The sequence below is a fragment of the Protopterus annectens genome, chromosome 10.part0 (genome assembly GCF_019279795.1).
Source record: "Protopterus annectens isolate FY-2018-M chromosome 10.part0, PAN1.0, whole genome shotgun sequence".
Classification (NCBI taxonomy): domain Eukaryota; kingdom Metazoa; phylum Chordata; order Ceratodontiformes; family Protopteridae; genus Protopterus; species Protopterus annectens.
In genome coordinates, this window is record NC_056744.1 from 1,063,138,512 (window position 1) to 1,063,165,477 (window position 26,966).

Sequence of the window (26,966 nt, forward strand, 5' to 3'; positions counted from 1 at the left end):
CCATTTGGAAAACATATCTATAATGACAAGACAATACTTCTTATTTTCTCATTTGTTCAGTTCTATGAAATCCATACAGATAGTATGGAATGGGTACGGTGGTGCAGGAAAACTCCCTTGTTTAGGATTCAACGCCCCTTGTGCATGATGTTTATTACAAACATGATATGCTGCACAAAAATATTTAGTGTAGTTTATAAATCCATATGTTGTGAACACTCGATTCACCAACTGTACCATCCCCCCTGTTGAGACATGGCACTGCCAATGGCTCAACAAAGCTGCATATCTAAACAAATTAGACGGCAAATCGGTTTTCCTTCTTTGGAGATGTACAGCCCTTTTTCAAGAATTGCTCCTCGTTTTATCCATTTCTGTTTTTCTACTTTCATAGTAAGTGTCTGCATTGTTTTCAACATTTCTAAATCTAAAATCTCAGAAGGTTGTAATTCCTCACTCAAAAGAAATATTTCTGAAGCTGAAGCTGCCTGCTGTATCAGCTGTCGCATTAACTTTTGAAATCCTATCCTGTTGCTTGGTATGAGCTACGCATTTACAAATAGCTATTTTGTGAGGTAACTGAATAGATTCTAACAAATCTAAAATAAACTGCGCATGATTAATCAGTTTGCCAGTAGATGTTATCATTCCTCTATTCTTCCACTGTTGTGCAAAAGCATGTACAGTAGAAAAAGCATACTGGCTATCAGTAAAAATGTTTACACATTTACCCTTTGCCAAGGTACATGCCCTTGTCAAAGCAATCAATTCTGCTGCTTGTGCAGATAAGTTGTGTGGTAAAGACTTTGCTTCTAAAATCTCAGTATCAGAAACTACTGCATACCCTACTAGGTTCTGCCCTGTAGGACCCCTTCTGTACAAGCCATCCACGTAATGTCACCTCAGCATTATCCAAGGGAACATCCGTTAGATATTTTCTAGGCAGTGTCTTTTGCTCAATCTCCTGCAGGCAGCTGTGTGGTGTGCCATCCGTAGGGGTTGGGAGCAAGGTAGACGGATTCAAAGTTGTACATCGTTCAATTGTCATATGAGGTTGGCTCAACAGTATAGTCATACAGGAAAGATGTCTAGCAGGAGAAAGATATGCTACTTTTTCTTGCAGTAAAATAATCGCGACTGCATGGGGTACTCTCAATGTGAGAGGGTGGAACAACACTACTGAGGCTGAAGCCTGTACTGCCATTGCAGCTGCGACTACTGCTTGTACACAGTGAGGCAGGGATCGTGCCACTGGGTCCAGCTGTGATGAATAATAAGCTATGGGGCGTTGTTTGTCCCCATGTTGCTGTGCTAACACTGATGTCATATAACCTTGCTTACAATCTACAGTTTGGAAAAAGTGTTTATGATAGTTTGGTAATCCTAAAACTAATGAGGATGCTATCAATTGTTTCAGTTTGCAGAAAGCTGATTCTGCTTCTGGTGTCCATTGTATTAAATCTTGTGCTGCCATAGGCTTCTTGTATATTAAGTTAGTCAGTGAAGCAGACTCCAAGGCATAGTTTGGAATCCAACTCCGACAAAAATTAGTCGTACCCAGGAAGGGCATAATTTCCTTCTTGGTAGTTGGTTTGGGTGCTTGTAAAATTGCTATTTTCCTATCTTCATCTAATGTTCTGCCTTCTTTGGATATTACATATCCCAGGTATTTAACCTGCTTTTTCCAAAGCTGCAACTTGTTCTTATTTACTTTATGTCCTTGAGTGGCTAAAAAATGTAATAATGCTAATATGGTATCTTCTTTACAATCTTGCTGGGTTGGGGCTGCCAGCAGGATGTCGTCAACATAAAGTAAAATCTGACTGCCTCTCGGTGGGGTAAATCCCGCCAAGTTGCTTGCCATCTCTTGTGAGAATAGTGTTGGACTTTCACAATATCCCTGTGTGGTAGTCACGTGTATGTATACCTTTTCCCCTGAAATGTGAATGCAAACCAATGCTGGCTGTCAGGGTGTATCGGTATCGAAAAGAATGCATTGCTAATATCTACCACAGAAAAATACTTCTGTTGTGGCTTCAAATCATTCAATAGGGTGTGTGGATCTGGCACCATAGGTGCTCTAGGTATTACTGTGTCATTGACAGCTTGTAAATCTTGGACCATACTCCATTCTCCATTTGCTTTCATGACAGGAAATAAGGGTGTGTTACATGGTGAATCGGGAGATTCTACCAATACTCCTTTCTTAAGTAAAGCTGCTATTATAGGTTTGATTCCTACTTATGCATCTTTCCTTAAGGGATACTGTCTCTTCTGTGGTCTAAATGCTGATTTTGGCGTGATAGTAACTGGTCCTGCTGTACAAATTAGTCCCACATCTGATTTCCCTGTTGACCGGAGAGTTTCTGGTATGCTCCGTAAGGCATTCTCTTCCTCTTCTAGTAAGAGTGCTAATCAGCTGTCCTTGCTAGACTGCAAGTGTACAGCTGGGTGTGTCTGTATTATCCAATTTAACTTCTGCTTCTGTACTCCCTGTTCTGACAGTTCTAACTCTGTCTGTTTTTCCCACTTTGTGACTTTTTCTCCTAGATCTGCCCATTTTACATTCTTGTCCTTAGTCAAACTAACATGTGGTAATCGATTAGATTTATAAAGTGCAAAGAATTCCTGGGGCAATGAACAGCTAACTACACTGTTCCCGTCTGTGTCCTAGTACACATTACATAATACTAATCTGTTTGCATGGTTTCTAAACAGTTCTTGCTCATATTCCTTATCAGGTCCTGGTGTGTTACAATAATACAGAGTACAGTGCAACAAATGCTGTTTATCAGTGTCAAAGAAGGGGAACTTACTGATGGCTATGTTCATCAGCTCTTCGTTTACTGCCCCTGGACCAGTCGTGATCAAGTCCTGGCTGTACCAATAAAATGTTTCGCCCTCCGGTCGTACTACAGAAGTATCCATTTGTCACTGTGCTTCCATACCCTGCATAGTTGGAACTACTGCTATGCCAAACATCTGCATAAGATCTCTGCCCAAGAGGTTTACTGGGCATTTTGCAGAAACAACAATTTTGCTTTTCTGGGTCATCCCTGAAACAGGGTCAGTTATTGCTATGTTATGGGAGAGTGGCTCCCGATACAGCTGTCCATTAGCTGCTTTCACTAATATGTAATCGAGTGATTCTGAATTTTCTGGTAGTTTGGAAGGATGTATCAGGGTCCGCGATGCCCCTGAGTCACACAGAAATTTAACTTCCCTCCCCTCTACCAGAAGTGTGACTTCCAGTTTTGTATCTGCTAAGTAGGGCTCTAGGCTCAATAATGCTAAGTCTAAAATTTCACTTTCTTCACTATCTGCGATTTCTTACACTTCTCTATTTCTTCTGTCACATCCTCTACTCCCTCTATCACACTTGCATTTGTCTTTTCTTGGTTATTCCCATCTAGTGATTCTTGACTATCATATAGTCAGTCCTCACCCTCCTTATCTTCCATGGCTACCTTCTTGTTTTGCTTGCAGTCCCTTGCTAAATGTCCCTTTTTCCCGCACTTAAAACATTCACCCCATTTTCTTTCTCTCTTCAAACTCCTCTGATCGCTTATCAGATTGTTTGTTTCCCTGGGCATTTTTCTTGTCCTTTTTCCTGGACTGTACTACATAAACTTCTGCTCCATCTTCTACAGAAAATACTTGGACTTTCTTTTTCTTTTTACTGTTAAAATGCCTTTCGGCATGTCTAGCATATTCAAGTAGTGACTGTAATCTACTTGTACGATGGACTACCATGTGCTTTGTAATAAAGCTGCTTATAGGCAAAATACTGCCTTTTAAAAATGCATTCTTTAGCTGCTGCTCATATGGGGAATCATGTGTTTGGTCTTCAGGTATCTGCATTCCACAATGGTTATTAAAACACTCTAATAATCTAGCATAATATCTGTCAACAGTTTCACCTTCTTGTTGGATGCATTGATTAATGCAAGTCCAGTCTGCCCTAGGCTTCCATTTCTCAGAGATTCGGTCTGTAAGACCTTTTACTCTGTTATCCAGCTCTGCGTTGTTATGTGGGAGTGGTTTGTGTTCTGCATCACGGGGATTCCAGTTGCCACTGATCATGTGCCAATCTGGACCTACGATTTGTCTAACTACTTTTTCTACTTCTTCTCCATTTAAATGATAACTTAACCTCATGTCCTGTAAGTCTTCTAAGAATTTTCTAAAATTAACTTTTGGATGGGGAATTCCCTCTGTGGCTTTCCGGATGTCTTCCGGTGTCCATGGTCTATATACCAGGAGAGTTGGGTCCTGCCCTTCCTGTCCTGCCTGAGGATTTGGTACTTCTATGAGCAGACATATCTCTTCTTCACTCATAGCTTGTGAATTTTTGTTCATTTGATATAACTCAATATCCCCTCTCAAGTTACGTGTTCGAGACCTAGTCTCGACGGGATCTCTGACAAATGGTATTGGCTTCGCGGGGATAGCCGGGTATAGCGAAGGTGGACCAGTTTGTCCACTCGCTTCATATTCTGGTAAGGGAAGTGGATGGGGCGGAGGGGCTGATGCTATTACCAAATTATCGTCCTCTTTATCTAGAAACATTGCTTTTGAATTATTACTCTTTTGTTCCCTACGGTTTCCTTCCTCAATCCACCTGTGTGCCTGAGGAATACCTAATTGATGTTGCTTTTTTACCTGACCTTTTGTGTCAGTTTTAAGCTGTTTAACAAGTTCAATAAGTGAGGATTTTTCTAATTTGCCATCAAATTCATATTTATTAACCCATCCCGTATAGTACCTAACATTGTCGGCACGCTGTAATTGCATATATTTTGCATCTTCAGTTAACGGCAGATCTTGGGATCTTTTTGTGCACTTATTTCCCATATCGTTCTAACTGTTAAAATGTTACGTAACCCTTCTTATTTTTACGTGGTATCACGATTTTTCTTTTTCACAGTTTATCTAGAATAACTGCCTACCTATTCTGTTCCCCTGATCTATGACAAGATTGTAATCTTCCTGTCCCTGACTTGTACACAAACAAATCTCCTGACAGATAATGCAAATCAAGTCCCTGATCTAAAACAGAAAGAAGGTAAATTCCTCCCTACCTGAGCCTCCGTGATTGATCGTCTGGTTCGAGGAAAAACCGTTAACTCATCTTCCAGTCGCAGATCAGAACAGTGGCTGGCCTCTTTTGAACGACAATTCAGTCGGAGGTCTTTCAGAGCAGAAGAACCAATGTGGTTTCTTCCCCGTATGGTTTCATGCCACCTGGCCCATCTGACCTGAGGCGAAGTGAGAGTTTTTGGTCCGAAGGACCAATCTGTCAAAGGAAAAAACAACTTCAAAAAGATCAATCCACGGCAGGTTCAGGTTAATGCACTTTAATTCTTGCAGCAAGGAGACAAAAACATGCTAATACAGAGTTTGCCTGACTAGAATCAGGAAGTGTAGCCATTCTTATTAATTTCTTACAAGACATTGCCTACTAAGCTGATGTAACAAATCACAAGTTCTTACAATATTATTTCATAGCAGCTGTATGTCCATGATTTTCTGCTGACACTATCAAGTTTATGAAAAACTTCCTAAGAAAAACAACGTGGCCTTGGAGACCACCAGTCAGATACAACTTCTCACTATGTGATGTTACCATTCAAGGTACTATGGCTAATTCGAGCACAAAGCAAGTACAGATTATAGTTCATTTCTTCAAGTAGTCTTTGTTCAACTATATCTTTTTCTGCAGCTGTGCATGTTCTCATAACATGAACAGAGCTGATTGTTCAAGTTCAATAACGTTATAGAAAACAGTATTGTTCTATTCATTATTTTCCTGACCTAGCAAATAATCACCTGCTTCTCAATAAATTTCCAAAAGGCATAAACATGAATTTTGCTGTGCTAGCAAATACTAGGTCAGAGAGCATCTTGCAGTTTCAGAAAGCATCTCTTAGTTTCATACAAAACTAAGCTGTACATAAAATAGAATGAAATGTGTTTACCCTTTTAGCTTCTAATAAGCACTAAACACATGCATTAATACATATTTTTCTGTCATCTAGTGATTATAAAGTTATAAAATATTAGGACTTGTAGGCAGAAACAAGAACTATGTAGAAGAAAGATACCCAGAAAGTTCCAATAGTAATATGTTACCTATGAACCGCAGAAGGAGTCAATTCTGCACATATTGTAGGTGTTGCAAGGAACACTTTTGGCTAAATCAAAACATTAAAACACCACTAACTTCATGAACTTTAATTATACCTTGACATAGAAATGGGATACATTCCCATCATAGTCTTAGAAACCCTAAAGACATGAAGAAATTAAACTGAGGAAAAAATACTGTTTCTTATCCATAACAAAGAATGAATTACTCTGAAAAAATATGGGTTTTTATAAATCAAGTACAAATCTGCAGAGATACTGCATCAAGTACAGAGTAGTTTTTGCTCATGAGGGAATTAATAACAAATAATAGCCCTAGTTAATGTGTAGTCTGGGAATGACAGTACAATCGTTATCAGTGAAACATGATGTTCACTGTAAGTCACCCAGGTATATACAGAAAATCTTACACAAATTAACAACAGGCTAAGAAAATAGTCTCTTTATCTGACTGTTCATTCTATTATTTAGGTGAAGATGTGTAACAGTGCGTCCTTTTCTTCTGCACTAATAGGCCTGACCTCTTCCCCAGCGACATGAGACACTTTAAAAGAAAACGGAAGAAAACATTTCAGGCAGCTTTTGCTTCTACCTCAAAACTGATCGAATTTATCTTATTTTTCATACTAAACTTGACTAAGGGAAGAATATGGAATGTTATAGTGACCTGTTTGCAAATATTAGCATTCCTTCAGGACATAATTATTATCTGGAGACAAAGTTTAAGATTATAATTAGTATAATGCAAACAAATGCGTAACATGAATATCATGGAGATGAAAACACTAGGAGATTATTTAAAATAATGCAATTCTTTAGCAATTCTGTTAAGAGACGAATGTTGCTTCAAAGGATAACCAAGTTTTTTTAATCTACTTCTCATTTCATCTATTAAAATAAAGCATCTGTCATTACTGGTATTATGATGACTATGGTTAAACTAACCATATGTAAATTTTTTTCTAACAATGGAGAACATGACTGTTGTCAAAATTTAAGAACTTGTTGTCATTGCCACTGTAATTTGATCAGATCAACAAATAATTCAGCATCTAAGAATGAGGTACACAGAACATGCTACTGAAAGGAAAAATCAAACATTCTGATTCATGTAAGACTAAAATTTTAGAGGTAATTGTTTTGGTCACCTTAAAATAATAAATGTTGTCATTATTAAAAATATCAAGGGATAGTTAGAAAAGAAACATAACATGACTTCTCTATGATAAACAGCATGGGCAGGATAGCATGTCATGGTCTTAGGTATGTCTAAGAGCTCACATAGTACATTATGCTGGGAGTAGTGCTCTACAATGAAGCCTTGCAGTCACAAAAAAGTGAAATCACTGTACGAATGAGTGGGCCATGCTAAGCATGATCACGTGACTGATAGACATTATCCTGTAGGATGTATGTCCAGTGCTATGCACATTTACAGGTGGGTTGAAGCACTATTTAAAAACAACATGGGCACAGATGGCAGCCTATACAAGGGCTATACAGTAAAGTGCAATCTGGTTTTGTTATATAAATGGTAAGAAAGGGGGAGATACACAGTAAGAGGAAAGAACACACAGAAGAAAAATGGGAAGGGAAGGGAAGAAGGTGTATATTTTGTGGGACAGGTGCTCTTTGTTTTGTATTTATAGGAAGGGTAGAGGATGAAGACAGCATGGGGAAGCTGTGGGTTGGAAGGAGAGTATAGTGATGACAGTAGAGGCAGATCCCCAAACATAAAATGCAAGCAACGATTTACAAGGAAGGTAGTAAGGGGCAACAATGCAGATTGACAGAGGGTGAACAACTGGAGATGGGGAGGGATGGATTACAGATGGGAATGGAATGTGACACAAAGGAAAGGGAATACCATGATAGGGATAAGATGGGGTGGAGATGGCTATTCAAGCTGGCCCAGGGCAACTGGAAAGACCCCAAAAGTACCTCACCAAGAGGATCAATGGGCTCAAACAGATGCCATATGCTGCCCGGTTAAAGAAACTCCAGCCCTACTCAGTGGCATACCGCCTGTTCAGAGGGGATCTGTGCCTGACGTATAAAGCCATGTCCAACCTGGAATTAATGGACATGCTGCACCTTAGAAAATCCAAATCCCATCGAACTACGCGCTCGAGAGACTTGAACCACAGCACTGAAATAAATAGGGCATGCTGGAGGGACAGATTCATAACCCAGAGGCTCCCTTCGCTCTGGAATAAAATCCCAGTCCAGGTTAGGCAGAGTCCCTCATTGACTCTCTTCAAGAGGAATCTTGATGAGTGGATGGGAGATCGTAGGTTTACCCCGGGTATCACTTCTTTGTCACTGATAGACAGAGGCACAGTATACTAACCTCGAAAAAGGGCATAGCAAAATAAATTTAAAATGGGTGGTGAAAGCCAAACACATTCTGGCTAGGCTTATAAATGCCCTAGGGCAGATAGCCTAGTATGAACCTATGAACCTATGAACCTATAAATGAGAACAGAACAGGACACATATACAATGGTCAGTGTGATGTGGTACAGTTTATTAAACCAGAACCTGGAAAGAGAGACAACAATCAGCAAAGCATTGTAAAACACTGTAAGTGGAACATACTAGCATGTGATGCAGTACAATACTGGGGACATAAAGCAGGTATAACTGGAACAGTGTGGGATAGTAGTATAACACCTGCAGCCAATGAACAATTAAGCTATGGCAAAACATTAAAATATACAAAAAAAAATACAAGTGCAAGTATAATCATGCATAAATGGCAAATGTAGGTATAACTGTAACAGTTTAAGGCAGTACACAGCAAATAGGGGAAGAGGTCTACAAAGTTAATGAGCAACTAATCTATGGTTAAATGTTGAAATGCCAAAATAAAAAGGCACAGTGCAGTGGTGCATATGTGAATCATAGTTATTATCCTACTGCCTAAAGAGTCTGGCCTGTCTCCTCTGGCAGGTAATTCTGTTCTCTGACATTTCCTGTTCCACTGCAAAGCGGGAAAAAAAATGAATGAGCGCATCATATTCAGATAGCAGGAGGTATGTACAGCTATACTTGTCAGGCCTACTGTAGAGTAGCAGAGCAAAAACAGATTTCTTACTGTAGTACAGAAGCTCTCTCTCCTTGGTCTCATATTCTGGTTATTTGAGAAGGTATGGGCAATGTCATTGTAGATCATTTTATTTATGCCAGCCCTACTTACGACTGCAGATGACGCTAGTGGCATTACTCACTGCAAATCAAGTGTGTTCCAAGCATCCATTTTGTACAGGGGCCCTTCTTTATCTTCCCTTGGTGTGTGTACAATGTAAAAAGATCTTGTACTTGTTGCTGTACGATGTGGGAGCCCTGTTGGAGTCTGATCTGCTGACACTGTGTCACCTCACCAGGTCATGTTCAGGAGTGAAAGTGAGAGCCGGGCCACCTAGCTGCATGAGATATGCACTGAAGGTCAACAAAATAGCAACTACAAAGCCCATAAGGCAAGCCAACATGCTACCTAATACTCTCATCATAGGAGACACAATTGTGAGGCATAGAGATGCCACACACCAGGCTGAACAAGGGGAAAATCACATTTGATTGCCTATTAGGGGCCAGGATCTACCAAATCAATAATACACTCAGGTCATTGAACCACAAGAGCTAGTATGACTCAGTCATAGTCCATGTAGGTATAAATAACCTGAGACATACCTCCCTGGACTATATAAAGAGAAAAATATTATGGAGCTCTTGGAATATGTGTCCAAGGCAGGTATGAGCCTTGAGCAGCATTCTACCTTCACCAAGGATGATGTCACAATATGAACAGAAATTGATTCACTTTAATAATTGAGTTAACTTCTGGCGTCATTCAAAGGGAGTACAATAATTGTCAGCATGAGAGGATATGGTCAACAGACCACATTGATTTACCAAGGATGGTCTTCATCTGTCTTCACTAGGCTTTTAAATATTGGCTAAAAGATTGACCTTCTCATAGTGTCTTTTTTTAGGTAATGCCAAACTGACAAACCTTCCTACTTAGCAAAATCAACTCAAGGGAATCCAAACATGTTATTTATTGGTCAATGCCAGGAGAGTTAACAAGAAACTCCATCCCCTCCAAGCTCACCTCACCTTGGAGAATACAGACATCTATGAGTTACGAAGGCATGGCTTAAAGTCATGGATAGCACCCTGGCAGTGCAGGGATGCAATGTCTTCCACACATTTAGACCAGCTACTACAAAGGCAGAGATTAAAGGTGGAGGTGTCTTGATCTACATCAAAAACAAGCATACCTCAAGGATGGTCAAACAGGATGACACACATGAGCTTCTCCATATCCAAATTACCATAGGAAGGGTCCTATATGACATCCTTCCAAGCTATAGATCATCATCCTCAATGACCCACAAAACCCATAGCTCATACTTTTGGGTCCATATCAAAATATCAAATATACAGATTGTTGAAACCCATATGGTCGAGACAATATGATCGACAATTCGGTCTATCGAACCATTCTAAGATTGTGTTACAGTAGGGATCAGGAATATTGCCCTTTTCCCCACTGTATTGTGATCTTGGAGTTGGTTTATATAATTAACAGGTGGTGAGGGGGGTTCAGGATGACTTGCCCTCCTGCAAAAGCATTGTTTCTGTTGTATTTGGGTGCTGTTTGGGTTTGAATTTTTTTTTTTGACGGACTGAATTGTCGATCATATGGTATCGATCATATGAGTTTCAACAATTTGTCCATTCAAACTTTTGACATAGACCCCATACTTAAACCTATTGGAGGCACTTACCATTCAATCTAATACCAAATTCATGGAGGACTTCTACTACCTCCCTATAAACTGGGAATCCTACATGACCCCAAACTTGCAGGTACAGAGATTTCTGAACTTTGTAAACACAACCACCCTGCACTAGTTTGTCTATTTACCCACTAGGGGTACAGACATACTGGATCTGTTACTCATAAATATGGGAGAAGGCTGTGCCCCCCCAGTGTAGTGTCTTGTTTGGTAAGCTCAGACCATAAAGCTTTGTCCTTTGAAATAACAATCAATGCAGTGACTCCAGCAAATCCTGTAACAGTTAGAAACTACTTAAACGCAAGCTACCTATTACTAAGTGACTATCTGACAATCTTTCAAGCCCCTCCAGACATGGAAAACACAACTGCCTATACAGAACTGTACATAAAAAAACATGCACAATTATGCTGATTGATGCATAAAAACAACTGTGCCTACCAGAAACAGCCTCAGAACAAACTCAAAAAACACACCATCCTGCTGGAATCCAAACATAAACAGATTAAACAAAAAAAAGGAAAAAAAGTCATAGCTAAACTTAGGAAGTATAATGCCCAGAACAATAAAATCTCTTTCTGCAGACTTAATAAACAAATAATGGGGCACATTATCACTACCAAAGCCAATTTTGAGGTAAAGATAGCCTCCAAGTCCAAGGTCAACCACAAGGCTTTAATTATCTATATCTGAAACCTCAAAGGTGGTACAATGGTAAGTAGAACTGATTGTTAATGGAACCACTTACATGGAGCTGAAATATTCAACATATCTGCTGGGTAATTAATTAAGCTACAGTTGTACCCCTTCTCCAGCCTGGCTGCACTCCAAGTAATACCATAAAACCAAACTCCCCAACAATCACTACAGAGCAGATCTTAAATGTGAACTCTAAGGCTAAGAACACCACATGGATGAGCCCCAGCAGTATCCCAGGATTCCTCCTAAATAGCCTGAAGCATAACATATCTGGTCCTTCTGAGTAGCCTGCAGGCAGTATTTGTGTCATGTGAATGTAGGACTGAAATGGTCATCCATTTGCAAAAGGGTGGTCTATCAATGGATTCTGGGAACTACAAACTCATAAGACTGACTAGTGCCATATGCAAAGCCATGGAAATAATTATCATGGCTATAATAAATAATGACATAGGAAAATTTCAGACACTGGATCCAACCCAGTTTGGCTTTTTCAAATGTAAATCATGCCTACTTGAAAATGTCACCAAGGCAACAGATGAGGGCAACATGCTGCATGCTGCCTACCTTGACCTGGCAAGGGCATTTGAGGTATTTGATACAATATCCCAATCAGGTATTGTAAATAACCTCATGGAATTAGGCATTAACCCTATGTTATGCACTGGATAGCAGCTGGAACTTTGATAGCACCTAGGAAGTTAGGACAGAGGAGACCACCTCCTCAAAGAGGCCAGTCACTAGTAGAATCCCTCAGGGCTCTGTGCCAGGCCTGCTCCTTTTTGTCATTTACTTCTCATACATCAAAGCTAATGTCAAAGGCCTCAGGCTGACCACATTTTCCCATGAGTGGAAACTAGCAGCATATCAGCAAGACACTAACATTTTTCAGGAAGGACTAAAACAGACAATTGACTGGTGTCAAATCCACAGATTAAATCTCAGTGTCAAAAAATGTATAGTATATTGCCTAGAAAGCTAGCCACCCTAGTAAACTACTTTATTGATAAACCCCCCCTATGAGTTGACCCAATAGTCAGGGATTTGGGGACATATGTGGATAGTAACCTGGCTTTTGACCAACATGTGTCCAAGGTAGTAAGGAACTCATTCTATGATGCGAAGCTTATAAGCATGGGCATGGCATCTTAGTCCAAGGAGGGCATTATTCCTCTGTATTTGGCCCTCATAAGGCCCATCATTGAGTATAACATCACTTTCAAAATGTACTTGACTAGTCACATGCAGCAATGGTAACATCCACAGTGGTCCATCACAAAAAGAATATGGAGTATAAACAACATGTCCCATGCAGATTGCCTTAAAGCCTTATCTCAATAATTGGTTTCCTAGAGACTAGTGAAAGGCAGTCTGTGCCTGGCATACAAGGCTTGCTTTGATCCCATTCTGATGGATGTTTTGGACATCCACAAAATCAATAGCATCAGAATTACTTGATCTAGGGACTTGAACCTTGCTTGCAACATAAATAGGACATGTTGGACAGACTGGTATGGGTCTCATAGAATTCTCCTTCTCTGGAAAAGGGCTCCCATCCATGTGAAGCAGAGTTCTTCCCTAACCATACTCAAGAGTAACCTGAACCAGTGGATGGACACTTGGAAATTCATCCCACATTTAACACCTATATCTCTAATAGACAAAGCCAGTTTCCAAGTCATACCCTAACTTACATATACCTCTTAAAATAACTTCTAAACCTCAAAAACTTGCAAGATACATTCAGAATGCATATCTAGGCTTATAAAGGTTTCAGTGGTCCTTAACCTAGTAAGCTCCTATGAACCTATGATTCCTATCTATGGTTTCATGACATACATGGTCAGTAGCATGGTTAAGATGACAGTAGCTTGGCTAAGTTTCATTTGTAGGCATGCACTCTGACCTCTGCACCTAAGCATAGCAACCATGGGCAAATGGATAGTGAAAAAAGTGCATTTGGGCTTCACAGGTGCACAATTACATGTTTTCTCATTGCCCATGCATGAGCTAGACCAGGGCCCATGGCATGGAATAGGGGTGACAGTTCATTGGATTATTATCACTTTTGAGAGACAGTTCCTCTAAACTACTTCATTAACATAACAGCAGCACTATATGCCACATTTTAGCACAATAAAAGCTGCAAAAACAATTTGCAGGAGACCACTTTACAGCATGCAGCAAATACAATCAAAGGAAAGCGGATGTCACTGTCTACTGACATACAGAGAAACTGACAGTAAATGTGGTAATGGACACCAATATTGCAATCACTACTCAAGGGGGAATTGCTGCCACAAACATTTTCACATAATGGCGCTGTGAGTGTGGTAATACTCCACTGAGCATGACAGGGATCATGTAGGCTGGTGTGGAATATACACTGACAAAACACATGAAACAGGTATGAGAGGTTGCAGTCCAATGTGTGTATATGTGTGTGCGTGTGTGTGTGTGTGTGTGTGTGTGTGTGTGTGTGTGTGTGTGTGTGTGTGTGTGTGTGTGTGTGTGTGTGTGTGTGTGTGTGCTTTCAGATAAGGCACAGAGAACAGGCAGGACAAGTTACATTCCTGGGGATCCAGTAGGGCACAGGGAAAAAACAAGGTCTTTCACAGTCCTGTCATACCTGCACATTGCAGCACATACACACAGGCAGCAGGACAGGTTACAGGAAATGCCAGGCCTTTAGTATGCCTGGCACACTGAGGTATTGGGAATGGTGCAAGTGACATTATATGTGAGGCACATGCCTAGCATGCCACACAATAGGGTACTGTCAGAACAGATATGTCATAGCAGTTACAGGTTAATGCCTACAAGCAGAAATGCTTAGGAAATAGCCAAAGACAGACTGATCACCAGTGGTGGACTCCCATGCATGCAACATACATGCCTGCATAACTGGGATTTAGACAAGCACCCATTACAGAACAGCTATTTTGTTAATAACCAAATGTTAAACATACAAAAAGTTTAATTTTAACACATTAGATATGGCAAACAGTACTTCTGTGATATGGTTATTAAACTTTGTACATTATTACAAACTTTGCCTCAAAGTTTCAATGCTTAAATCATGGTCTATAAATACACAAAACTCTATTGTATATTGTGTAAAAATGTACCAAGTGATAGTACTTAATACTTTTTAAAACTGAAGTGTGTACCTGATACAAGAGGAAACGAGAAACAAAAGATTTCATACCTTCAGAAAAATAGATATGATATAAGGCCGGGTCTATATTACAAGACCAAAACTTTAGGTAGTCGAATACCTAAAGCTCGATCTATAAATATTGAAACCTAAAAACCACAAACAGACACTTCCACACAGGGAAAGAATTCACTTGGCTGTATAAAATAAAACAAATTTTTAAACCCAAATCAGGTAGAGGGCTGTGCCCCCTCACCCCCTAAACTAAATATACCCACTCCAAGATCGTGCTACATTGGAGAAAAGGTTAATCTGGCACATGAGTAGCTTGTTATTGTGTTCCCCAGAAATGTCAGTGTGCTGCTAGAAATGTAGGGGGCTGTTAAAATATAATTGATAGTGTCACCTGAACACATCCAGATATGTAGATATATAAATATAAATAAAATATATAAATACGTAACAGTAACATCTACATCCTGGACAGTCTGTATGTCAGACACAGGTCAGGTATATAAAGAACTAGCAAAACCCATTTCACAATTTAACGGACATTGCCAAGTGTAATAATACATGTAGGGGATATATACCTGCAGTCAATAGGAATGTAGTGTAAACTATAAGTACATATAAGTTGTTAATGGAGGTATCTTTTTGCACCCTACTGTATGTGCATAAACAATGCAATTCCACACGTCAATGTGTATGTCTAATCTCAAAACATTTGTTGGGACATATGTCCTATTGGCTCATAAATATCTGCATTTACTTTGATGCATGTGCCCTGTCCAAATACCATAATCTTGGTGGCCTGTTACCACCAATCAATCCTGCATGCTGTTGGAATGTCCACTGTTGTTCTATATATATGTATGTGTTATGCTTGCTGTTCAACTGTTGGAACTCTGATGTGTTGGGTTAATGTGAATACTACTGCATGCTGTTACAGCTAATTTGGAATGCTGTTGGCTGTTAACGACCCATATTGTCATTAAATCCTCCTAAACCTAGAACGTATGGGAAGGCCGGTCCCAGCAGACCCGCCTAACCCACCTCAGCTGGCGATGGCACCTGGCACCAGCAGGTCCAGTGCCCAGCCCGGGACCTCCTCCTCCATTGGCCTTGTGACACCTTAAGGTGGAAGCACTGCAGGGGATGGGGCTCATCCCCCCATGCAAGCGTGGCCGGAGGAGGGTCACCTACCACCCTCCGAATGGTCTGGGCTGTGGTGCGTAGGGAGATCAAGCGTTCAGTCGCTGATCCTCTATGCCAGCTTGAGGCACATGTGGCATGACTCATGGGTGAGCCTGCCACTCCTACACAGCCCCCAACACAGCCACCCTCTGGGCTGTGAAGGTGCAGTGGTGACTGCCCATGGGTGGAGATCTCAGTTCCACTGTTGCCATCTGTGGGCTCATGGGTTTGCGATTTCCAAACATCCTTCCCCGTCAATGGTGTTCACCCACCACATGTGTCATACTCTGCCCCTGTATGCATCTTGTTTGACTTGTTTACCTCCCCAACCTACCTCCCCATATATACCCACTTCCCCTACCACACATTCTACTCTCACCTGAAAAAAAAAGAGCAATCTGCTCCCAAAAAAAAATGAAGCCCCATACATAGCTGCCCATTTTGCACACATGTCTGCTGGACACATAAACTGATATTTAATTGTCAGTACAACATACTTTGTTGTCCTCACCCCTCTCTCAGGGGTGGAAGGTATTTCCCTCCAAATTTCTAGCATATGCACAGCTGTTGCTGTTAAAGAAATGGGCAGGTATGGACCTTCCCTACACCCGTCCTGCACATCCTGAGCTGTTTTCCCGACTGTCTTTCCGTCTTTGTGCCCCTTTTTCACCACCTTCCTATCTCCACATTTTCTTTTCTTTCAAAGAAATAAGTGCGGGGGTTAGCGGGAGTAAGCACTTTTAAGCAGTAGTTAGTGGGTTTGAGCGAGTGTGCGCTTGTGTGCGCTTAGCTAAGTATTGCTAAGCTTCACACAAACCCGCGCAAACCCGTTTACAACTGCTTAAAAGTGCTTTAGTCACCCTGCATGTGAGGGCCCTTGTTCTGCTCAGCAGCAAAATAACACACCTCAGTCAGTCTCGAACCCCGGACCTTGGACACACTAGATTGCATGAAGTGCCACTAAGCCACAGTGGATATACAGCAGGTTGTTGCTGAAATAGATATATCATGCATTAGAATGAGTGAATGTAAAGGAAAGATAGGAATGCCATAACACAAAACCTGTTCTGTCAACTTTACCAGAAGTTGTTGTGGAATTGCATTACATGACTGTGATAACAGAACCAGACTTTCTAGCAGTAAATAATGTTACAGCAGCACTTTACAACCCCCCCCCCCCCCACAGTATCATAGCAGGACAATCCCCACCCAAATGTACAAAATACCTGTGTGTTCAGGGTCCACCAAGGATGTAGGTAGGCATACTCAGTACTGGAATTGTCGAGTTTTCTTAAGCATCCTGTGCTAATGTCAACAATAAAAAAGCAGAAACTGTGCAGAAGTGAGTACATTAATATTCACAGTATAGAAGTTCACAAATAGTTCATGTGCCAAATGAATACATCTCAATAACTACTTATGTATGGCAGCTAATTGTATAAGTAGAAAAGAAACTACATATTCCCACATATCTTGTGTTAGCATTTGTAGGGGTGAGTACAATTCTACACTGACAACTGTGTACTGGGAGTGGCAACATTCAGTTCTGAGTACAACATCCAAATCACTGGCTACACCCTTAGCTTCAGATATAAGAAGTATACCAACCTTCTGACTTACACAACGGTGTCCACAGCAAACAACCATGGGCCACACTTTGGAAAGCTGAAAGGGCTATGCCTACCTGACTTAGCAATTTATAGCATTGGGTTGCTATGACAGTGAGTACTGCAATCACCATAAAGCAGGCTGCATGCAATTACCAAATGGTGGTCACCAATTGGTGCAGAGGCCATCACATGCACATGTGCAGATACCTATAAAAGCAGGCTGTACTTCCTGTCCACATATGCAATCATTCCATTGCTGTTACGGAGCGAGAGAGAGAGAGAGAGAGAGAGACAGAGACAGACAGATAGACAGACAGACACCGACATCTACATCAACATCAACAGCAACAGAAATAAATAATTAAATAAATAAACAAAACAAATAAATAAAAAAAAATAAACAAAAAAAAAGACACACGGAACTGAAAATTACAAACACATACAAAGGAAAGGTATGTAACAGATATGTATTTACTGGCATGTAGTAGATGTTATCGAAGAGTACTCTACGTACTTTGAATCATCCATATGTGGCAGCAGTACGTATCTATGCACAGATGCCCCACATAACTACTGCCATGGACAAATCAGTGTGTAGCTGTGTGCAGTGGGATATAACTGTGACATATGTAGCTCAGTATTAAATGTCAAACATCTGATCCATGTTATCTGTGTTCTGTACAGTAGTGTGTACAATGGCTGTTTGGGGGAGTAGTGCATACAGCTATATAAACATGGATGTGACAGAGTAACAAATGCATGATAGTCATATTAATGTGTAGCTTAGCATTGGCAACTGCTGTACAAGGCTAGTATGCTAATCTAGCATTTGCAGCTATATATACACCCTCTAATATTACTGGGTGCTTACATGTGACCGGTTCATGTTGCAGCAAGGCCCAACAGGTCAGCCGTGAGGTCCACGGACTTACAACAGTGTGGACCTTGTGTGTGTATGGCACACACATACGGAGAGATCTTTCTGTGTCAGATATATTAGCATCTGTACATGTGCATAGAGCAAGGGACATACTGCAACTGTTTGTAAAGGGTGGTCATATATATGTTGTTGAAGGTTGTTATATGCATATTTCTATGTAGGTTGTAGTGTGTGGCAAACAAGATAGCATACAGTGCTGGTATATGACATGTGGTGGTTGAACACTGTGGGTATTATTTGTCAGGTTTGCAGTGTTGCAGCCAGTGAGGCCTGCTAAAGCTACATGGGCTGAGAACACCTTCAATGCATTCCGCACAAGACTGTGCAATATTATTACATAACTGTATACCTCGCAACCTTCTCATAATTGATATTCCCACCATGAAAGGTGGACTGTATGTGTGCCCATATGTATATCTATATGTACACCAATGGATGTTTATATTATGTGTGTGTATATGTATATATATATATATATATATATATATATATATATATATATATATATATATATTTATATACATATATAGAGAGAGAGAGAGAGACAGGGTCATAGTTACTGCAACAAATGCCTGGTGACAAAGACATGGACTCAAGCTCAATGCTGAAACTGTATTGGCATCCCTTCTGGCAAAAACTTTGTACCCATGAACTACCACATAGGTGATAGTCTATTTAACACCGAAAGTGTGATAAGAGACCATGGGACAGAGGTGGACAGTAGCCTCCCCTGTGATAATCACAGTGCCACACTAGTTATGTAATCTGTCTACATGGCACACCTCATCACGTAAGGTGTGTCATCCAGGGAAATATAGGTCAATGTTCCCCTCTACTCATTACTCATAAAATCCATTATAGAGTACAATGCCCCATTTGGTATGTACCTCACAAGACATCTACAGCAACTGGAAAGGCCACAGACATACCACACAAAGAGTAATACTAGCCTCAAACAGATGCCCTATGCAGACCGACCCACAAAACCACAGCTAGACTGTGTTGCATACTGCCTACCCAGAGGTGAACTATGCCTAACATACAAAGCTATGTCAAACCCAGAGCTGTTGGACATGCTCCACATAAACAGATCACAATCCCTACGAGCTACATGCTCTAGGGACCTAAACTTTGTCACCTCAATAAACAGAACGTGTGGAGGGATAGATTCCTATCTCAGAGACATCTCATACTCTGGAACAAACCACCTATCAATAGCAAACAAAGCTCCTCATTAGCAGTCATCATGAATAATCCTGATGATTGGATGGGAAATAGGAAATACACCCCGGGAATCACCTCTGTGGCTCTGCTTGACAGGGGCATGTGAAATATTACATGTGTGTCAAAGGCCAGGGTAGCATATGGCTAGGCTTCTGTAGGCCCTAGGGCCAATAGCCTATTACTTACCTATGAACTGAGACACACCCACATGTACTTGTTGCAATAATTGCTATGTGAGGTTGACTGAGTGTGATGGTGAATGTGTCAAAGTTCTGTATATGTGTCATAGCTTAGTGGGAAACTGTTTCTGTCATGGTATTTTGTGTCCTATTTCTGATCACAGCAAAATATGTGCATGCTATTGCTAGGCAGAAAAAGCAGTATGGTATACAGTCTGACGTAGTCCCTTGGTGTCGACTAGGGTGTGCTATTGTAGGCTAAAGCAGTACATGTATGCTTATTCATTGGTACTGCTGATGAATCCAAATCCCGTATGAACTGTAGTACTACCTGAAGCTGTAGGTCTAAACAGCACAGTATGGTGTATATCCACATTGCTTTGAACCACTGTTTTGTGTGTTCCCTGTAGTCCTCACAGATTACATACCTCAGGCATAAGGGTTTGTAAGTACTGACACACAGTACTGTATGGTACACAGGTAAAGCTCATCTGGTTTGCCATACCTTTGTGTCTTGTATGTATGTCTGATGTGTGTATGGGTATGCCTTTAACATGCCATCGGTCATATGTGTGTTACAGGATATATGTGTGTATCTAGCAGCATGTATAGTCTAGTACAGCAGTATGCCACCTATATTAACAAACGTGCACATATGTTAGGCAGGGGTTTGCCATCAGCAACTAGTGTGGTATACTGGTAATTCTGTAACGACTTTACAGTCATTGCAATGGATGACATATTTCTTTATGTATTAGCTTGATATATACCTCCTGTGGCTAGATGGTGCATTGTGTCGCATACAGTGTGCCATATACTGTTGTATAGTCTTACATACTGGTTTCTCTTTGTTGTTGTGCAGAACATGGTTTGATATATAGAGCATGCCAGGCACTGTCAGGCAGTTGTGGGTTGAGCACTGATATGTGGTATTGAAAGTGTGTATCCTCTGACAGCCAATAGGTTGCTATATATGTCAGTTCAATGATATCTGTACTTTAGAATAAGTGTGCCACATGACTTGCTCACACATATTGTTTCATTGTCTTCCAGGGTCATGGCTTACCATCGCAACCCTACCTATAGCCTAGCAGAGGATGAACAGATAACAACCAGCCTGGCTCAACACTACACCCTGCTGTTCTCAAGAACCAGCCAGGACCAGCATGAGCGTACTGCACTGTGGCAAGATGTTGTCCATAGGGTAAATGACATAGGCATGCATAACCGGACCTATGAGCAGGTACGCTATCACTACAGTGATTTACTTAGACATGTCCAGCAGCGTGGTCTGATGTCTGTAGACAGCAGCTTGCCACAGGTGGAAGGGTAGCCATCCATCCTCCCCCCTCACTAGAGTGGAGGAGCTGCTCCTGAGCCTGGTGGCTCCTGGCCAACAACAACAACAACAGCAAACATGCATCATCATGGAGGCCGGAGCCACCCAGTGAGTTGACAAGGAGCGTGCAGGTAACATGGCATATCTGTAGACTACTGTTACCTCTATTGGTAGATTATGCATATGTGACATGTGTACTGTGTAGTTAGAAGATGTGGAGCCTTGTGTTGTGCAATACTGATAATTTGGAACATAATCTGTAGGCCTATGACTGTCAACCATTGTACTACTATAAGATTGCAAACCCACAGTAGCAATGCCACAGTTGTTGCCACTGACAAACTGTCTAATATCCTTGTAGGTCCCTCTGGTGTGTCAGCAAGGCAGCAGACCCATGCTGGTGAGTGTGTTCTACATTTAATATTGCAAATTAAATGTGCATGTCATAGGTGAGGTGTAGGCCATGTACACGTAACACACCTACTCATAATGCATGCTGTACATGTTTACTGTGAGACTATGCACATCTCAGTAATGTGAGTAGCTGCCTCAAACACATGCAATAAACAGAGCATCCCACACAATTGTGGCAACACTGTAGTGGACATTGGATAGGCAGAGTCGATACACATGCACACAACATACACAACTTTGTCATATGCAGTACACGTTAATATGCTACACATGGCATATGTTTTGAATTGTGTGTCACACATGACAGTCAGTTATTTGCAACTGTCACATAATTTTAATTGTAATAGCTCACCTGGTAGTTAATAATGTTTTGTCTGCTGTTTGCATTGTAGGTGTTGGCACACTTGTATGTCTGGATGTGGTGCCCCATGACTAATCTGTTGTGCGTAACTTACCTATTCACATACTGAATGGGTGTCTGCTGTGTCAATATTCACTCTTTTTTGGCAGAGTGTCTGGCATGCACTTTAGTTCAACATGGTTATTGCTTCTGCCTATAATACATTTGATACATGGTTTACAACACACTTGTATTCTGTGTTTAGGGATAGTAGTGCATATAGCTATTCCTGCGTGTCATTTCTAATTGCCTGTTACATAATCACCATTATGTTGTTTGCATTTTGCAATGCCATACATAGCGATTGCTCATAAATGTCTATAGGGCACTCATAAATTAGCAGACAGAGACATTATTCTTTGTAGGCCATGATCTATATTTTCATATGTCACAGACTGTCACTGTGTTCATTATTGCCTATTATTTCTAGGGTGGTCTGTTGTGTTCCAATGATTTGATGCAATGTTAGCCAATGACTATGCTGACTTCTCAGCTCATTTGCATATAGCTCTGTATTTCCCACAGGATCATCATCTCACTATATCCTCATTATACCAATATGTTAATTGGTGGCTGTTCTTATGACTCATTTCATGCACAGACACCTCGGTTACAGCTGAAATTCACACACCAACATAAATATGCAAAGCATATAATCAAGATAGGAAACATGGAAATACTGATATTCTCTCATATAGTCCACTGGACAATGTAATGAGGCATGCATCAAGTACTAACCACTGCAGGTCACAGTACTTGTATTATGTTCTCATTTTGGCAGTATTGTTTTGCAATGTAGACACATGCCACTGTTGCATGATACAGTGTCATGATATGTTTATCTTCAAATGTAGTGATAAGTAAGTGTGCTGGCATTGCACATGCTTGTCATGCATAATGTTGTAGGCTAATAAACATGTGTTCAGGTAATGTCAGAATTTCCACTGGTATGTTGTGTCATGCATGTAGCATGGCCTGGACTAATCTGCTCACACTGTATGAGGGACTGAGTGGTCCTGACATAGGCCTGTTTTAAAATTATCCATAAATATAGACAATAGGATATAGGGAATGTGTCATGTGCATGAATATCTATTCTCTAACAACAATTCATTTTATTTTGCTCCTGCTACTGAATCATTTTAGGCCATATCATCTGAGCATTTGGTTTTAATGACACTTGCAGTGTATACTGATATACCTTTATTCTCATATACAGACATCACATACCGATAGCATAGTAGTTAATGTCAGATTGCTGGTGTGCAAATCAGTTTATGTATAATATCAGCCATGCTTTTCACAGGAATGTGCGGCCTGATAAACATGTGGTTTTCATTGTTTTTGTTGTGATTGATTACCTAAATTGCATATGTTGATACACAACTATGGCAATACCTTTTTCTAATCTTTCATATTGACTGTTTTCTTCAAGTGCATTGTGTCACAGTGGGCATGTTATGTACTCATATATTTTCAGACATGCATATTATGGGCTTTCTTTTTTGTCTTGTGATTCACCTTGTCAGAGCATGGGACTCATAGTTGCTCACTCAACAGACACCAGAGATGAGCACATGCCAGACTACTGCCTGCATTCTCTGATGATGATGATGATGATGATGATGATGATGACTATGACACTGATAATGATGATGAGGAAGAAGCAAGACCTCCATGCATCAACATCCCTGCTGCACCTAGGAGGAGATGCCTCCCAGTGCTACCAAAAGATGATTATAGGGAACAGATCCGGGAGGTGATGACTGATGCTTTCAGACACAGATGACAGACATCATGGGGAATTTCTTTCAAGATATGGCACAGGCTATGTAGGACCCATTCAAGGAAATAGACCTGAAGATCATTTGCAATGCTCACCCCCATCAGGGTGGGCCCACAGGACTGTAAGTTCATAGGGCATTGTCAGACCCCACTCTGATAGACCTACTGCATATCCACAAAACAAACAAACACCACCAGAATGATCCATTCTAAAGACTTAAGCCTTACTTCTGATATATATAGGACCTGCTGGAGTGACAGGTATGTATCCCAGAGACTACCGTTCATGTGAAGCAGATCTCCTTCCTAATCCAATTCAAGTGTAACTTGGACAATTGGATTGGGAACAGGAATTTCATCACTGGCTTAGCATCTATGTCTCTAATGAAGACAGTCAACCTTGTAAATGGTCTATCTTCCAGACCCCTGCTTGTAAATGTTTCATCTCCCAAGCCCCTTCTTACACTTATCACCTTCTTACACTTATCAAGGGTACCAGAACTTGTCAGAGATTTGGGATGCATGGCTAGGCTTAAAAAGGCCCTTGTGTTTGCTAACCTAATAAACATCTATGAACCTATGACCCTATGAACCTATGCTGTTTTACATTGGCATGACAGTATATATGAGCATGTGATACCAGTTCTTAGCTTGTTTACCTATCCCTCTTACTATTAGATTATTGTACAACACTGTGTGTGTGTGGTGTGTGTGTGTGTGTGTGTGTGTGGTGTGTGTGTGTGTGTGTGTGTGTGTGTGTGTATGATTTATAAATGGCCATTTTTGTTGATGACAGCAATACATTTTTTTTGCAGTATAAATGCATGCAGCTTAGTTTGGGATAGTAATCATAAACATTTCTAGACAAGCAAGGTAACTATATGTACCATTTTGCCTTCATCCATTTCTTTGTTGACCTTTTCAAAAAAATCACACGGTTGAATAGACATGACCTGCCACTGATAAATCCATGCTGAGATGTGTCCAGTGTTTGGAGTTCTCCTATGTCCTGATTGATTAGCTTAGCTCTATGATAAGTCTTTCCATGGCTTTGCATATGAGGCTGGTCAAACGTATGGGTCTATAATTGCTTGGGTGAGTGGAAGGTCCTCCCTTATGCAGGGGAATGACTGTAGTTGTTCTGCATTCACTTGGTACAAAACCTGTATGGAGGCTAAGATTAGCATAGTGTTATTAGGGGTGTCCCTAAATCATGCTTCTTGCTATTTACCATGCATCCAGGGATATTGTCAAGACCTATGGATCATTATTTTCAGCATTTGATGACACTTTTTGGACATTGTCTTGTGTGATAGCTGGAGTTAGCCAGTTACAGATATATCTTGAGTGACAGATGGAGTGGAGATAAATGGTTAGAGCTAATTTTATCAGCCAGTAGGTCTGCTATATCTTCAGCCTCAGTGTAGGTATCATCATTCACAATCAGCTCAGCACATAGCTGTGCCGTGCTTCTGAAAATACAAACATAACTAAAAAATGCCTTGTGATTCTCTTTGGCTGGGATAGCTATTTTAGACTCAGATGTGGCTTTGATTTAGTTTATTAAGCTCATGAGATGGTTGCTTATTTCAGTGATAAGAGCTCTAACATTCTGGAAATTACTCTTTTTACTTTTGATCAAAATTCTTTTTTTTTATTATAAAGCTTGTTGATGTTATGGTTCCACCATGTGGGTTTGTTTCTGGGATTTGCCCTGAGATTTGACCTGCACTTGTTCCTGTGGGGTACAGCTGTATCTATGCAGCTGTTTAGATTTTGGTATAGTATGGTGCTGTATGTTTCTGCTTATTCAATACGTTTAACTGGTTTGGTGGGGAGTTGTAGCTTGCCAGTGTATCACTTTGGAATAGGTACTTTGTCTTAAAGGAATTTCTAAAGGTAACAGGTGGAAGTGATATCTGGTTTCAGTTTTATTTCAGAGTTATGGTCAGACCTAACAAGTGATGAAAATATGCAAAGGATTGTGCAATATGCTTTCATATTAGTAAGAACAAGATCCAAAACGTTATCCTCCCTAGTGAGTACTCAAATTGTTACAGGGCATTTGTATTGACAAAGTTCAGGAATCTCTGTGCTTGCACACTAGTGGTGGTGTAGGTTTCCCACTCTATAGTTGGATAGTTTATCTCACATAGGAAAATGGTATTGAGTTTAATACTGAGTGAGTCTAGTTCCTGTAGATAGTTGTTATAATTTTCTTATGTCAAATATAGAGAGTCCTGTGGCTATCTAATATATGTTGTGGGACCTTTTTGATGGTTATTTGGACATGAAGAAGCTCTAGTTCAACATGCTGCTTTACCAGCCTTGATGTGAGTCTCTTATAGCTGTAGATTGAGATACCTCCACTTTTTCCCCCTCCTGCACAGCAGCTGGTCTAAATGTGTGGAAGGCATTATAGCATTGTACAGCTGAAGTGCTCTCTGTTATTTTAAATCATCTTGCTCCATTTGAACCAGCTACCCTGGTTTGCTTCAGGTTATTAACATGGAAAACAGTTTTGCTGATTGCTCTGACTTTTCCAAGAAGAGTATCTGAGATACAAGCTCTATCTCACTTTCCAAAGGGACAGGGTTTCGGAGCTAATACATATTTTATGCCTAATGTGGTACCCAAGTTTACTTTAAGCCAAACTATCCATCTTTCCATTTTCTTTTCTGAACCTAAAAATGAGGAAGAAAGGATACGGTATACCTTGGATGTCCTTCAACAACTCAGGTACTATCTTTATAGAATTAATTCTTTCAGATCTTTAGATCAATTTCTCATGAAGTTAAGAAAAAGGGACAACCTGTATCAAAATCCTGTATCCAGGCATGTCTAAGGGTCAGCTCCAGGTGTTTTCTCCTGCATACCTGATGAATCTGGGCATCTTGGGGCAATGCAGCAATTGCCTCATGTACACAGAAAACCCTCTCCTCCTACCACCCAACACTACAACCTGTGAGAGATGCACTTATATAACCAAACTGGAAGCAAAGCTCTCTTCACCCAAGACTGGACTAGACAGTCAAGAGGAGAAGGTAAACACTTGCACCACACCACACTCATC